The sequence below is a fragment of the Chlorocebus sabaeus genome, chromosome 9 (genome assembly GCF_047675955.1).
Source record: "Chlorocebus sabaeus isolate Y175 chromosome 9, mChlSab1.0.hap1, whole genome shotgun sequence".
NCBI classification, from domain to species: Eukaryota; Metazoa; Chordata; class Mammalia; order Primates; family Cercopithecidae; genus Chlorocebus; species Chlorocebus sabaeus.
In genome coordinates, this window is record NC_132912.1 from 52,335,641 (window position 1) to 52,352,650 (window position 17,010).

The window sequence follows — 17,010 nt, forward strand, 5'->3', positions numbered from 1 at the left end:
CAAGGGGGAGATCTAAAGATGCGGGTGAGCACTTGAATTTCTGCCACAGACACATTAGATCCAGTCTCTAGCCTCTTTTGCCCAGAGAACTTTTAATAGCCTCGAAATGGTGTCCCTGCTTCTGCTCTTGCCTTACAATCTTTTCTCCATGTAACAGCTAAAATGATCTTCTAAAACACAAATCACATCACTTTACTCTTAGGCTTAAAACCCCCAAATGGCTTCCATTCCTTTAACAACAAAAGTAAAATTCTCATTCTGGCCTACAAGGCTCCAAAACAAAGGTCGGCAAACCATGGCCCTCTAGTCAAATCCAGCCCTCTGCCTATCTTTGTCAATAAAGTTTTATTGGAACATAATCCCACCTATTTATTTACATATTGCCTGTAGCTGTTTTCATGCTACAACAGCAGAGATGAGTAGATATAACAGAGACTGTATGGTCACCAAACTGAAATATTCCCTACCTAGCTCTTTTCAGAGACAGTTTGTAAACTCCTGCTTTACACTACCTTGACTCTGCCTTCCCCTCAACTTCATTTCCTCCCTCAGCCCCATCTTCCATCTTTCCTCTTCCTTCTCTTTCCAGCACCATACATTTGCTCATGTCCTTCAGCTTTCTTCTCTGATAGGACCTCCTCAAAGTGTCCTGGTTGACCCCTACAATATCAACCCCCAATCTTGTCAGGCTTTAATCTCTTCTTTGTAGCACTCTCTTCCACTAGAAATTATATTCCAGACTTCATTCCTTTATGGGTCTCTGGTCTTCTCCCATGTTAAGGGTTGTGAAGTCTTAGAATTGGGGTTGAGAGACCTAGAGTGGCCTTGGTAATATTTTACTGTCCGTGTCTGCTGTGTCTCTCATTCCAAGCTAACCAATTTCCTTTGGGGGAGGAAATTTTTAATTTTTTTTTTTTGGCCTCAGCTCTAAAGAGAATATATTTCCATGAGATTTTCAAAATTGCTTTATGACTGAGGATTTTAATTTTTGCATCTGAGGGTCAAGGACAATAGTCGTGTTATTATGCCTTGTGGGTTTTTTTTTTTTAACACTTCAAGCAAATTCCGGTCATCCCTGGGAGGCATACTTTGAACATCTCTGCAGTCCCCGAGGAGAACAATCTTCTGTAACTTTGAAGTCAAATAGGATTTCTGAAAAGGAAGTTACAGTCAATTGAGAAATCTCAGTGGAGCGTGAAGAGCCGAGGGATCCCGTGGTGGGGCTGCAGCTGGGACTGTCCGGGGTAGAAGTGCCCTTCCTGGCAGAGGGAGACCCCACAGGCAGCATGGCGGGCTTGCCCGAGACTGACTGGGCCTTGGACATGACTGCATCCCAGAAACTACAGCCCAGAATACGCAAGCGTGCCTTCCTCATCACTGCTGTGGGCTCAACCATTCTCTAATGAGTTTAGGTGATTGAAGCAGAGCAGACAAGCAAAGCAAAAACAAAATGAGACTCCACTCACCTTTTCCTTAACAGACGTGCTCTGGAATATGGCAGAAACAAAGAGTCAAGGGCAATGAAAGTTTGGGGGCTGGTGTCCGTGGAGGAGGGTGGTCCCCAGAGCTCCGACCCAGTCTTCCCAGAAGTAACTCCTTGGCTCCTTCCTACCCTGCCTGGCTTCAAGGAAGGAAATGCAGAGGTGTCAAGAGACTGACTGCTTCCTGGGCTTGGCCTGCCTGCCCGCTTATGTGACCTCCTGCCACCTACCCTGGACTGCCTGCTCAGGTGCTGGTCTCCTGTGTTCTGCTGTGCCCTACCCCTCATGTCCTCCTGCTACTCCCAATTGATTACATCCCAGCTTAGCTTAGCATTTCAGGCCATTTGCAGTCTGTGCCCAAGAGCATCTTCCCTTTCCCTCCTACATAGGTCTACCCTGGGTTTAACCAGTTGGGCATCCAGCTGTTTCTCAGAGTCCAGCACTTTCCTACTCCCTGCGTTGGGTCTTACACTTCCTATATTCCTGGTGTCTCCTACTTCGGCCTACAGAAGCTGTCCATCCTCCCAGGCCTGATCTCATGTCACCTCCCCAGTGATGGTCCTCTGGTTTTCCTGAGCCCCATGCAGGCATTGGTGCCTCTACCATGACTTGCACCTGGAGCAGCAGCCGCTCATGTCTTCTTTCTAGAGCCTCTGTGAAACCAGGGACACAGCTTGTTCATCTTTATTCAACTCTGTCTGCTGCTGCCCCAGCACGGAACCTGATGCAGAAGATGGATTAGTAAGTGCTTATCAGATGACTAAATGTTCTAAGAACAGGAAATGGTAATCTAATTCACACTGAAATGTAAATGACTAATAAGGTTTCATGTGTGGTCTTCCCACCAGGCTTGGCATCCCTGAGGTGGGGGTGAAGGTGGCATAAAATAGGATGAGGTGGAGGGTTGAGAATCTAAACCAGGAAGGCACTCGGTTCGGCTGTGGCTTCTGGGCAGGCCTGACTGATTGGGGTCATTCAATGGGGTCACCGAATTAGTTATTGACTGGGTTGATTGATTGGGGTCATTGATTGAGGTTATCACCCCAGAGCATTGCACTGGGGGACTGAGAGGCTCTGCCAGGCCTGCTCCAAGCAGAGCACTCAAGCACATTCACATCCCTGGAGCCTCTGGGAGGAAGGGGCAGACCCAGCTTCGGGGATCAGAAGAGCAAGGACTTCTAAGAAGGTGATAGCCTCCCTTGGTGGCCCTCTGATGCCCTTGAGTGTACCTGCCAGGTGGGCTGGGTGACTCTGGCTCCATATGGGAGGCCCCTAGCCATGCCATGGCGCCTACAACCCTTGGCCTCTGTGCAATCGCAAAGCTCCTCACTCCTTGCCCTGTCGAGGTGGGCAGGAATCAGTCACGGCTCATTTCTGTGTCCTGCTGCCTGGGCCCTGGAACATGCCAGCTGTGTCCCAACCACAGAGATGCCTAGACCCAGACACACTTGGGGGTCCTCCCTCACTCCAGCTCCCTCTCTCAAAGGGGCTGAATAGAGAAGCCTCCAGGGCCACAACTTGTTTCTTGGAAAGCTTACTTGGACATGGTTCTGACACTGGGTCGGGCAGTTGGCAGGGTGCCTGGCTCCTGTTTCCAGCTCAGGCTGTGGCTTTGCCAAGCACCTTGCCCACTAGAGTTTGTGAAGAAAGGCCCAGCAGGTCCCTGGATGCTCTCAAAGGCTGCCGCTCCTCTTGAGTGGCTGAATACAACAGTTCCCTCCTTGAAGTTTTATTGAACTTCAGGAGCCAGCTGTGCAGAGGAAAGAAAAGAACTGTCACTGAAATCACAGAGGGGGCAGGACAGCAGGGAGGTGAAGGAATCCGACGAATGGGAGGGTCACAGCAGCCAGGTATGGAGTGGCTGGTGAGACCAGCCTGGCAACAAAGTGAGAACCTGTCTTTACAAAATTTTTTAAAAAATTAGTTGGGCATTATGGCGCATGCCATAGTGGTGGCCATAGTAGTGCCTGTGGTTCCAGCAATCTCGGGGGGCTGAGGTGGGAAGGTCACTTGAGCCCAGGAGGTTGAGACCGAAGTGAGCTGTGATCATGCCATTGTGCTCCAGCCTGGACAACACAGCAAGGCTCAGTCTCAAAAAGTAAAAATATAAATAAATGTTTTAAATAAAATACATTTTCAACTTCTCCATATAACATGCATTTTCTATTCACTCAGTAGTTTTTAAATCTGTTGGGTTAATAAATGGTAGAGTGTAGCTGTGGGGATGTCTTCGCCTTGTTGAGCCCTGAGATGTTTTTCCTATTGGATAAGGGTAACGACACCAGCTCTACAAGATCTGAGAGGATTGAAAACACACAAGAGTTATCCTGTATCCATCCACATCCATACCCACATCAGTCTACGCTACACACTGCTCCCAGCTGAGACCCTGGTCTGTCTCTGTAGTACATATTTATGTATTTATTCCTGCCTAGCATGCACTTCTCCTCCCAATAACACTCAATGTCTTTATGGAGGAGGCTTTGCCTGGTGGGAATTTGAGGAGGTCAACACCAGTTGTCTGCCTCCACCTGGGGCAACAGCACTGCTTTCTGAATGCTTCTAGCTGGGTTTGTTGAGGGAGCTGAGGATTTTCCTAAAATTGTTACCATTATAAGATTCTTAGTTGAACATTTTCCCCCATATGCAAGAAAACTGTGGCATTTCCATTAGCACTGTGGAAATGGCTGAGACCCAGGAGCATCGATGGGTGTGTCACATGTCACCTTGACCTGTCAGGGAGGCCCTGGAAGAAAGCAATGGAGAGCCTCTGGGTTCTCATGGGTCTCAGGGAGGCAGGCTAAAGATCTAGAAGGCTTTGCAGAGAGGGACTATCTCCATCCTGAGTGGCTGGGCTCTGATGCTGTTCAGGAAGGAAGTTCACTTCTGCGACCTGTCCATATGAGTTTCCCTAAGGGAAGTAAATAACGGTTCCTGCCAGGACAAAAGGCCAGCCTGTTAGAAACCACAAGCAGAAAGCCTACCTGTGCAGTGTCGGGGCCCTGGAGAGGGAGGAGTGCAGCTCTTCATGAGAGAAAGAGAGAGATCAAGGTCTTGTTAGTTTCCCCCACCCTCGCACCACGTGCATCTGTCAGATTCTTGTACCACTAGGTATTTCTCTGAACCTCTCTCCTCATCTAGAAAGCAGGGTGTGATATTTGCCCCTTATAATTGTCATAGAGATTAAATAAAATAATGTGAAACCATGTATCGGAACTGTCTGGGACATGGTGGGCACTTGATAAATGTAGTCTCCTTGGCCGTGGGGTGGACTTCAGCAGAGGAAGAGAGAAAGGACCCAGCATGGAGGAGGTTTGTGGCCTCTGCTATGATGGGGGGACAGAAATAGCAGGCAGGAGAGAGAGAATGAATGTAGTGAGGGCAGGAAACCCAGCTGTAGAATCACAGGATTTGAACCACAGTGTGAGGACTACCCAAGACCTGTACACTGGCTGGGCACCTGTACAGCACCCCATCCTCCCAGGGGGTTCCCATCACCAGGATTGATGCCCATGTGTTCAAGGAGCATGTGGGGTGCACATGAGGGACATGCATGAGTGGATGTGGGAGGTGGTGGTCAAAATAACTCACACTGGAAAATCTGTCCCCTAATGAGTTGTTCCTCTCAAACTCAACTGCCCAGCAAATTTAATTTCCAAGTTTATCCATGTTATGATTATGTTATTTTCAAGTCATCTCTTTTCCCAAAAGGCCCCATGAAAGAAGGCTAATTGGATGCAGTTTGTTGTAGAAAGAATATTCAAAGCCAGGCAACGCCTTCTGTTCCCGGGTGAGGGGCCAAGGCGACCATGGCCATCCCTGATGGGGTCTACCATGTCACGCCTGCCTGGGGAGAGGAAGGGTGCTCACAGGGTCCTCAACCCGTCAGCTCCGGACCAGGCAAGGTCCCGAGCATGGAGGAGTCAGGCGGGCTCCTTCTCCTGTTTGCCCTGTGCCTTCCTCTCAGGAGGCAGCCTCCTGCCCTCCATCAACCTCGGATCTCACTCCCAGTGTTTCCATTTCCCTTTCTGAAGACACAGGCCAGGCCAGGCTCCCAGGAGAGGAAAGACGAGTTTCTAATGCAAAACAGGATTTTGTGGAGCCAAGCTTCGAATTTGGAAGCAAGCTTAGATGGAAGCAACTTCTGTCTTTCATCAGGCAGGGGCGGGGCTTCCATTTCAGGCGACCAGAGGTGGTGCCGGGCTGCTGAATGTGGAGAGGTCCCCTCAGGTCAGCCAGGAAGGCTCGGGAGGGATAACTGGGGTCTGGTGACCTTGAACCCCCTTGTCCTGGCCCTCTCTCCTCTCTTCCCTTTCATGCTGTTGAAAGGTGAGGCCAGCTGGACTTCCCAGGTCAAGTGGGGACTTGGCGAACTTTTCTGTCTAGCTAGAGGATTGTAAACGCACCAATCAGCACTCTGTGTCTAGCTAAAGGATTATCAATGTATGAATCAGCACTCTGTAAAAACGCAGCAATCAGCACTCTGTATCTAGCTAGAGAATTGTAAATAGACCAATCAGCACTCTGTAAAATGGACCAAGTAGCACTCTGTAAAATGGACCAATCAGCAGGACGTGGGTGGGGACAAATAAGGGAATAAAAGCTGGCCACCCCAGCCAGCACTGGCAACCCAGGTCACCTTGTACACTGTGGAAGGTTTGTTGTTTAGTTTGTCACAGCATATCTTGTTGCTGCTCATTCTTTGGGTCCATGCCAGGTTTAAGAGCTTTAACACTTGCCTCCCAAGCTGTAACACTCACTGTGAAGGTCCCTGGCTGTTTTTTGTTTTTGTTTTTGTTTTTGAGACAGAATCTCTCTCTGTCGCCCAGGCTGGAGTACAGTGGCCTGATCTCAGCTCACTGCAAGCTCTGCCTCCTGGGTTCACACCATTCTCCTGCCTCAGTCTCCCAAGTAGCTGAGACTACAGGCGCCCCCCACCACACCTGGCTAATTTTTTGTTTTGTTTTGTATTTTTAGTACAGACAGGGTTTCACTGTGTTAGGCAGGATGGTCTCGATCTCCTGATCTCGTGATCCGCCTGCCTTGGCCTCCCAAAGTGCTGGGATTACAGGCGTGAGCCACCATGCCTGGCAGCTTCATTCTTGAAGTCAGCAAGACCAAGAACCTACCAGAAAGAACCAACTCTGAACACACTGTGAGGGCTCCTCTCACTTGCAAAGTTTAGTGGGGGTCTGGTGGTCCCCAGTGGACCACTCTAAGTGGGTGCCCCCATTCAGCCCCGAGAACGAAGGTAGCTGCCCTAATAGGCAGGAATGCCCTAAATGAAGATCATCCCTGAGTCAGGAACACAGGCGAGGAAGAGGCTGGGAGGGCAACAGCCTAAACCAAGAGACTGACAAAGATCTGCTGCAGAATCCGACGCAGAGCCAGCACGAGAACAGGGCATCGCCCCAGGAGAGAAGGAAAGCAGCCAATCCCAGCACGGTGGCTTCTTGCTGGCTGAAAGGAGACCTCTGGTGTGCAGAGATGCCAGCGCTCTATTTCTCTAGCAAGATGGAGAGGCTCAGCCAAAGCCGTAACAGAAAATTCAAAGGCCTTCCTCTCAACGACAGCAGGGAGCAGAGAGAAGGGTGCAGGATGTCCCTATAGCACAGAGTGTTTCCTCTTCTGTGCACTTTTGACATGGGGCCAAGGTAAGCTGTAACCCAGGCTGCTTTCCTCCGTTTTGGAGGGTTGTGAGACAGCTGCTTGGAAATCAGAGGGTAGGACCCCCACCCGGATAGGTCTCTGGATGACAGCAAAGCCCTTGCTGGATTGGGGGAAACAGCTGAAGCTCCAGGGTTCTCCCACACTGTAGGAAGTGGGTAAACTGAGGCTCCAGACTCCCAACAAAACCATCAGAGAACCTGGCTGCTTTCTCTCTGAAGCCTGCACACCAGCCCAGCTACACAGTTCCCTTTGTAAATGTAGAGAAAACCCAACCCCTAGAACTGTAGCTTAAAGGGGAAGAAAACAGACTTGAAATTATGCAGGAAAAAAGTATCAGGGAGATTTTACCTACACTGTGTCAAAACAAATAGAAGATCTAGACAAAGCTGCCCATATTAAGCAGGGGCAGGATTCAAAAATGGCACAGCTATTATGCAAACATACTTAGCAAAAGGGATAAAAAATGAGAGAAAGAAGGGAGGATGTAAAGAGAGAAAGGAGGAAATGAAGTTTGCAAAAAACAGATGAAAAAGGGATTCTGAAAGAAAATGCAATCCAAGAAGAAGGAAGAGATTCCTATCAAGCACATCTTCTACTTAATACTTATTGAACACTTCCTTAATACCAGGCCCTGTTCTAGGCACTCAGACATGAGCTACTTCATTCATTTCTCACCATAGCCCTGTGGAGGTGTCTACCACTATGCACCCCATTTCACAGATAAGAACACAGGCAAACAGAAGGCAGTTAACTCACCCAACCGGCAGTTCAGCATTCAAAACTGTGAAATTTAGATCCAGAGACCATTATTTTAATGCTAGTTTATGTTGTTTCTTGTTATATAAATTAATTGTGGAAATTGGATAAATTGGCATAAAGGCATAAAAATAATTCATAATTCCACCACTTCTAACCCCTTCTAACATTGTGTTATATTTTCTTCCAGTCATTTGTCTTCTTTATTTTGCATTTATTTTTATATAGTATTTATTTATTTTGTTACAGAGAAGTTTAAAAGAGAAAATTTAAGACAACCTAAAATTATATGAACCACACCCCTTTAGATAGACACACATTTATTTATATTCTTACTGGGAAGAAGACTGGAAAGAGGTGATAGAGGGTTCGTAGACAAACAGATATATACATACACACAGGCACATGCCCACACATAGTATGTGCACACACAGATACATGCCCACATGAGTGCCTGCATATTCATTAATGGGTGTGTATATATTTAGTACTATATAAATATCTATGTGTGTGTATATATACACATACACACACGTGCTGTCACCAACTTAACAATGGCTTGACTTTTGATTTTTGATTTTATGATGGTGTAAAAGCCATGTGCATTCAGTTTGCTCCTTGACTTACAATGGGACATGTCTAGATAAACCCATCATAAACTAAAAATATTATAAGTCGAAACACATCTTTGACTTAAGGTGTTTTCAATTTACAATGGGTTTACTGGGACATAACCTGATCATAAGTTGATAAACATCTGTAAATATATCCACATACATACAAGTGTGCAGATGTTCATCTAATGTAATACCTGTCATACACTGGTGTAAAGTCAATTTAGAAACATCCAACAATGAAAGTGAATATCTCCCCTTCCTTACCCCTGATTTTCCTGTCTTTGAATATTATCATTGTTAATAGTTTCTTGTAGTTTCTTTTAGAAAAAGTTTAATACCAGCAGATACTGTTTAGTATTTGTGTATGATTGTACATGTGTGTACTTGCTTATTCTGGTTGTTGAATGTATACCTTTAAACAATTTGCTATTTCACAAGATTCCACCTTAAACAGTATCTAGTTATTCTCTTAACTTCAGACTAAAGAAAAGGATGAAATTAATTTTTTAAAATTACTCTCATCTTGTCTGCTTCCTAATTTTCATTTTATTGTTATTTTTATATTGTCAAAATTGATGCTATGCAATTTCCCATAATTTTTTAGACTTGTTCTTGTATTTACAAGGATTCAGTGATCATCAAGGAACTCTTAACAGTTTATTTCTTTTTCATGGTCTTTTATCTTTTCATTCTCCAGACCAAGAGGGTCTAGTCTTTTCTTCTAGCAATGTTTGTAAAGTTGAGAGGATGGCCATGGGGAATAGAAATGAGGACGATTGCCAGAATGGGGAGGGAAGTCAGGTTGCTGTCTGCAGCAACAGGAAATGGTTAGCCAGGCACGGCAATGATCCGGGGCTGGTGACATCAGCATACCAGACACACTGATCTTCAAATTATGGCTGCTTAGGTTATGATCACTATGACAAAAAATGCTTACAGTGACCATGATGTGGCCTTCACGACAGCGCTGATAAAAGTAACGGAGAAGGAAGGGAAGTGAGTGCGAAGACCAGCAGTGTCCTTGGGAGGTTTGCTATGACCCACACTGGGAAGGACACTCAAAGAGAAACGAGAAACCAAGCAGCTATCATTGTTGATGCTGTCTCCTCACTATCTTCTGTGCCTTGTTCCTGGTTGTGCAGAGAAAGTGGAGATGATTTTCCTATTGAATAAAAAAAAAAAAAGTCCATCATCAGAAAGGTAAAAGGCACATATTCTCACCTTTATACCATGGTTATGAATTTGTTTTTTAAATGAATGGGCAGTGGTATACAGTGTTTTCCATGTGGCCATTGACTTAAAACATGCTGGTTTTGTTTTTTCATTCAGTTTTTTGGGGAAAAAAAGCTTGTATGTTAAGCAGGTTCCTGCTCCCCCAGAATCCCATTAACAGTGACGGACAGTGTGGACACTAAGTTGTAGTTGACTGCACATTTGTGATTTTTTTCAGTCTATTGTTTGTTTCTAGGTTCTCTGAATTCTGCCACTGAGAAAGTTTTGTTTTTATTGCTTTTTATCTTTTAAGAAATACTGTGTTCCAAATCCTCTGAGTTGGTTTACATTTAAGAATGTCTTCTTATGTCTTTATAGTTTAATTACAACTTAATTACCTACGCTAGTTTGGTGGATATATTCATTTCTCCCAGCACTTTCCAGAAATTGCTCTATTGTCTTCCAACAGTTACTGTAACTGTAAGAATGTAGTATCCATGATTTGTCTTTTGTTTGTTTGTTTTTTGGCCTGACATATTCTGTATTTATCCTTTATATTCTGTCTCTTAACCACGATCTATCTAGATTTGCAACTAGTTTGTATTCTATATGATATGTGCTTTAAAAATGCAGGTTAATGTCTTCTTTTATTTCAGATTTTTTAATTTATATCTTCAACTGCTTATATTTTTGTTCCTATTTTGTGATTCCCAGAGACATTATTTTTTCCCCATGTTGTATTGTCTTAATCCACTATCTTTCCCCTAATACTTTTATCTACTTTCGTATAAGTATTTCTTATATGTCTATAGTTTTTCTTTTAGCTGTATGCTGTGTGAAATTCTGATTAATTTCTTGAAAACACTCAAAAGAAAATATTATAAGATTGCATCTACACAACATGACCAAGAAACTCTTCTGAAAACTTTCTTTGCCTGTTAGCAGAGAACATGAAAGCATACACAGAAGTCAACAAAGTATTAGCCCCAAACCTTCAAATTCAGCATAAGGCGTAGAAGAAAATGTAGAGAAAAATCTCCAAGGACAAGGAACAATAATACAAGGAAGATGCAAACATATTAGTAAGAGGGAAGTGGACTGGAGAATGAAATGCAGAAGAATCAATATCTACCTAAGAGAAGTTCCAAAAAGTAAGAACAGAGAAAATGGAGAAGAGGACGTAACTGAAGAGATAATAGAGCAGCGTTTTCATGGGCTAATGTAAATGTAACTCTCCAGACTGAAAGGAAAGGCTAACTGGTAAACAGGAAAGGCAGGAAAAGAAATGCAGGGGAAATCCTGATAGCTTCCAGAGCGAACAAACAAGACAACTATGAGGAATCAGAATCAAACTGGCATTGGGTTTCTTGCCAGCATAAGTAAAAACTGGAATTAAATGCAGAAGGGTCTTCAATGTTCTAAGAAAATACTGTTTTCTTCTCATGCCTAGTCATAAATCTCAATTAGATATGACAGTGAGAAGGCAGATAGTTTTAATTCTACAAGAACTTAGCAAAATGTACATCCTATCTGAAAAAAAGAACACCAAATTTTATAAGGGCATCTTCAGAAAAAAAAATCAAGAAAACGTAAGCATTAATTCCAGAAAACAGCAAAGTGCACCCCGGAGCATAATGAGCAGAAATTCTTAAATGACTGGTGGATATCAGGTCCTCATTGGATTATTATTATTATTATTTTGAGAAAAGATCTTACTCTGTCACCCAGGCTGAAGTGCACTGGTGCAATCTTGGCTCACTGTAACCTCTGCCTCCCCCGTTCAAGCTATCCTCCCACGTGAGCCTCCTGAGTAGCTGGGAATACAGGTGTGGTGTGCACCACCATGCTGGGTTAATTTTTGTATTTTTAGTAGAAACGGGGTTTTACTGTGTTGGTCAGACTGGTCTCGAACTCCTGACTTCAAGTGATCTACCCCCCTCGGCCTCCCAAAGTGCTGGTGCTGGGATTACAGGCTTGAACCACCGTGCCTGGCTAAAACATCAATGCACTCAACAAAAATATGATTAAAAGCTCAAATGTCTTATAAATATGGTTTAGAAGGCAAGTGATCCCTCTGCTATAAAGAAAAATGAAAAGATAATCAGATTCTCCAGACAAAACAGAAAACTCTAAAAGAAAGTCATGGTACAAATACAAAACAAGCTAAACTTGGTATAATCTTCTGTAATCAATGGCATTTAAGAAGGGAATAGATTTGACTTTAAACTTTGGAATATTATCAATAGAACAGCAAACATTCACTGATCTAGGGAAATACTCTTGTTTTTAAGCACGTTTCTGTAATAAAAATGCCTAATTATACCATAGGAAATTGCCATAATTTTCATGTGATTCAACTTAACACATAATCACACTATCAAAAATGCTAGTCATTGGTGTTTGATTTTCAGAATCAACAAATAAATAAATCACAAAAGTCAGAATTGTATTTGCAGAGCAAAGTATAAATGATAAAAGTTTTCAAAATCTAAATAGCATGGTATGTTTAGGAGAGGTACAAAGAAGTTCAGGGGCACCGAATTACATAGTTAGTGAGGAATCACAAGATACTGATTATATTTATTTTATGGAGCAAGAAACATTATGGATATTATAAGAGAAAACAAATGGGTAAATACACTAATAGTGAGAACTAAGATTTTCACTATAAGGAAAACAAGGTACAAGTAAAAACTAAAATAAAGGAAGAACCCTATTTTATTAAATTTGAATTAGAAATATCACTATAAATTTATGATTTTAGGTATATCCCTTTCATTCATCCATCCATCCTTCCAAGTTCTGTCTACTAAAAGGACAATTACCAGTAGCAATGAATCTATCCAGTAACCCAAATATTGGTTTCTAAATATCATTTTTCACTAAAACGAATCAGATATTTTTGGAGAAATGGATAATTACAGGTCTGGAGACAGAAAATGATCAGGTAAGTCTGGAACACCTTGTTATGTCAGAAAGTAAGGAAGTGATTGAAGAATACTGGAAATACATCAAAAGAATACAGAAGCCAGCTTTAAGGCGGTCCCATTGACCATATTTCAGATAATTTAAGTATCAAGAAGTATAATAATGAAAAAACAAATCTATGAATCTGTAGTAATAAAACATTTTGCTCATATCTACAAAAATAAACAAGGATAGTAGTTTCATGCAATTGTTCCAAACTGGAAATAATCCCAATGTCATCAACGATAGAATGGATAAATGAGACACACTCATATAATGAGTGCTGAATAGCCTTGCTGTCACCTGTTGCATTAGCCCATAGTTCCCTCCCAGGGGTAACTTCTTGCAGAACCAGGGAGGAGTCACCCTCACCTTAGCTAGCGCCCATCCCCACCTCTCCTGCTGAGTGCTCCTGGATGCTCTGGCTAATGCATCTCTGCCCTCCACTGGCATCGACAGACCAGACAAAAGAATAATAGATTCTACGTATCAGCCAGGTCTGTGGTTCTTAACTCTTGTCCTCTACTAGAGTCACTCTAACATCCAAGCCTCACCTCCAAGACTCTGATTCAACATTTAAAAATTACCCCCAAATGAGTCTAACATTCAGCCAGAATGAACTAGGAAAAAATGTGACAAAGTCTGAGATAAGAGAGTTCAATTTGTGCAGTCTTGATAGACTGTGGCTATTGAGTGTGGCTATAGACTGTGGGTAAATGTGGCACTGTTTAACCCTGGACATGGCGGAGAGGAAATACTAACCAGGACAATGTGGAGTCCAAAATACCTTTCACCAATTCCAGTTAAACGTTCCAAAATAACTAATGTTGGTTAATGTTGTGTATTCAATGACGATATCAATAATAGAGTCACCATTCATTGATTGCTTGCAATGTGTCAGCCACTGTTTAAATATTTGACTTGTATTTACTCCTCATGTCAAATCCAGTGTCAAATGAAGCCCCCTCAGCAATAGGTAACATTTGTACTAGGTCAAATCATTGGAACTTATTGCCATTTGACCATTTTTGTCCTACTGAAAGGTACTTTCACATGGTTCAATCTGATCCCACATTGCATGGCCAGTACCAGGCTTAGCAGTGCCCAGAAGCTCACAGGAGCCGAGAAAGAGGCCCCATGGTCAGAGGCAGGGAGAGGGGGCTCAGACCCAACCTGTGACACACTAGAGCACCATCTGCTAAATGGGAACATGGGAACTTTGGATCCTCATCCCCTAAAGTCATTTTCAGGTCCCTGAACTGCACCAACAGGAGGTGGGCACTGTTCCTAAAAGGAGAAGGGGACTCCCCATTTCAGAAGAGCCCATGGAGAGGAAAGTGCCAGGGATCACAAAGACAGTGGATGAGGGTGACCCCACCTTGCCATTTAACCTGGAATTGACTCCGGTGCCAGAGAAGGGATTCCTATTTCCGACAAGCAGGATTTGATCATTGCTATGGACAGCAGCGGTTCAGAAGGTTTCCTGAGAGTTTTTGTTGGGGTTGTCCTGTCCCTTCCCTGTCCTTTATATGGAGGTTGCTGGGTGAGATGACTTGTCATTAGGTGTGTAGCTCACAAGGCCACCAGGTGAGCTGCAGAAGGTGGCTACATGACGCCTGAGGGAGGGGCCTCCCATCTCCCAGATCAGGCCTTTGGGTTGGCTGTGGCAGCTGATGGCGCTTGGGGGCGGTATCCCTGGAGGACGTGAGGCGTGTGTTCAGTGGGTAGGAAGAGTCTGTGTGAATGTTCGGCAGCTGAAAAAGTGGAGGCGGCAGAGGCTGCTCTGTCTGTGCCTGCCTCTTGCTTCCTAACAGCACCCCCATTTTTATCTGGTCCGGTGATGTGCCCAGCTGAGAGACTATATTTTCTCACCTTCACTGCAGCCAGGAGTAGTAAAGAAGACAGACGCATGAACCATTGTGTGGGGCTCTGGGGATGCTTTTTGCTATGGAAAGTAGATTGTCATGTCCTCCCCTTTCCTCCTTCCTGGCACCAGTGAGGTGATCCAAGGCCCCTCTTGTTGGGCCACCATGGTTCTGAAAGTCTTTCACAAGTGGATGTGTGGACCCTCTTCTCATGAGTGCGCTCTCTCTCAGGAGATGCCCGTTGTCCTGAAGTGCGTAGGATCTCCAGCAGCCCACCCCTGGGCTTCCTTCCACACATCGTCTTCGTCTTATCTAAATCCTGGCTGGGTGCTGCATGAGGCTTGGGAACCCTTCAGATGGGGCCCAAAATGACAAAGGAGCACATTTGGTAACAGCAAGGTAGCAGGCTAGAGTCCAGCACCCTTGCCCCAGCACAGAAGTCCTTTCCCTCCCTGCCCACAGCATTCGGGACCATAATCCCTGAGACTCTAGGTTGTAAGACAGAACATTTTACCTCTAAAGACCAAGACCCAGGCCCTGGCTGGTTCAGACCTTCCATCTGAGAGAAAGACAGAGCCAGTTGTGGAAGCTGTAAGATGTTTCTCCAGCCGTCATGCTGGGAGCTGAGAGAAACACTTTCCTAGGCAATGTGGTAACCAAGAGAGCCAGAAACCTCCATTTCCCTCCAAGCTGCCCCACCCATTCATTCCTTTACTCTAGTAGCTTTACCAGAACATTTTGTGCTGAGCACCATTCTAGGCCCTGGGCACAGGGAGAAGTCAAATACTGCCCCAGCCCAATTCTTTGAAAACCAGCAGCAAAGACAGCATAACTGGTAAGTCTAAGCAAGGAAGTCAACAGGCACAGGGAAGAATTGTACAAACACAGACAATTAGAAACGAGATTGTTTTTAGAAGTAAAAGAGAAAACTATAACTCTATGTTAACAAATTGGCATATCATAATAAAAAGGAATAATTTACAGGAAAAAATAAACTTCCAAAATATCTGTATCCGTTTGATATATATGTATTTGTTATCTGAATTTTTGTGTCCCTCCAAAATGCAGATGTTGAAATTTAATCCCCAATGTGTTGGTATTAGATGGGGCTTTTGGGATGTGATTAGGTTATGAGGGTGGAGTCCTCATGAATGAGGTTAGTGCCCTTATGAAATACGCTTGAGGGAGTTGGCCTCCCTTTCCGTCATGGGAGGACAAATAGAAGGCACTGTCTATAAGAGACAGGCCCTCACCAGACACCAAATATGCCAGTGCCTGGATCTTGGAGTTCCCAGCCTCTGGAACTGTGCAAAATAAATCTACGTTGTTTAAAAATCAACCAGTACTATATAAGGAGTTTGGTTATAGCAGCTAGAACAGACTCAGACAGTTCTGGATACCTAATGCACAATTGTCAACTTTAGGGGTGTTATAGATTTAGATGTCCTGAGTTCAAATTTCAAGTCCATCAGTTTGATTTCCAGCCAATGAGATCACCTCCCTGAGTCAGGGCTTTTTTGCTACAAAGGTGGGGCAGTAAGAGTGTTCCCCAACTTCTCCCAGTCTGTAGGCCCTGGCCCCACCCCCCAAAGGGGAGGACTTCACTCCTCCTCTTTGTGGTTTTGGAAAAAGCCAACTAAATCCTTTCTATCCACTTAAATAAAAGGTGTATTAATTTTAGCTGAAAAGATGAAATGCTTTATAAAGCACGACACTCTGCACAGTATGTGGATGAGCTGAAGTTACATTTCCAGGGTCACAGGGCAGGCTCTTAGGGGTTCCCTGCAGCCCATGCAGTGAAGAGCAGGGATTCAGAGGCCAGGCTGGGCAGGCAGTTGCCTTGGGTCCCAGTCATTTTGTGAGGGTAAGTTTTGACATTCTGTAGAACCGGAAAGCTGCCTCTCAAAATAGTGCCTCGCTCCAGTGTGTTGGTGGGCCACAATCCTCTCAATGGTCAGAAGCCTGGGTGGGGATTCTGCTGGAGGCTGAACTCAGGCCCAAGGAATGGGAAATGGGAGCTCTGGAAGTGGCTGCTGCTGCCCATGGGGACCTTCTCTAGCTTCTGCTGAGACAACGCTCCACCGTCCACTTGAACTAAGGACATTGTTTCTTCTATTGCAAAGGACAACTCTCTGGGCAAAGGAAAGGAAGACTATGCCATATCCCTTTCATACTTTCATAGCAATAGGAAAGGGAGGCCCATGACCTCCTTGCTAGCTGCCAAAAGGCCTTTGCTAAAATTCAGTTTCAGCTCCTGCTACAAGAACACCAGATGGGAAATAACTTTCTATTGTAAGTAGCAATATTTATCTAGAAACATCAGCCCAAATCACCTCACAGTCAAATATTAGAGCACTTTCTCCAAATTGGGTATCAGGTTGGCTGCGGGCTGGTCTCCCTGGAAGAAAAATCTGAGACCAAGATTCAAGATCTTGAATCTTG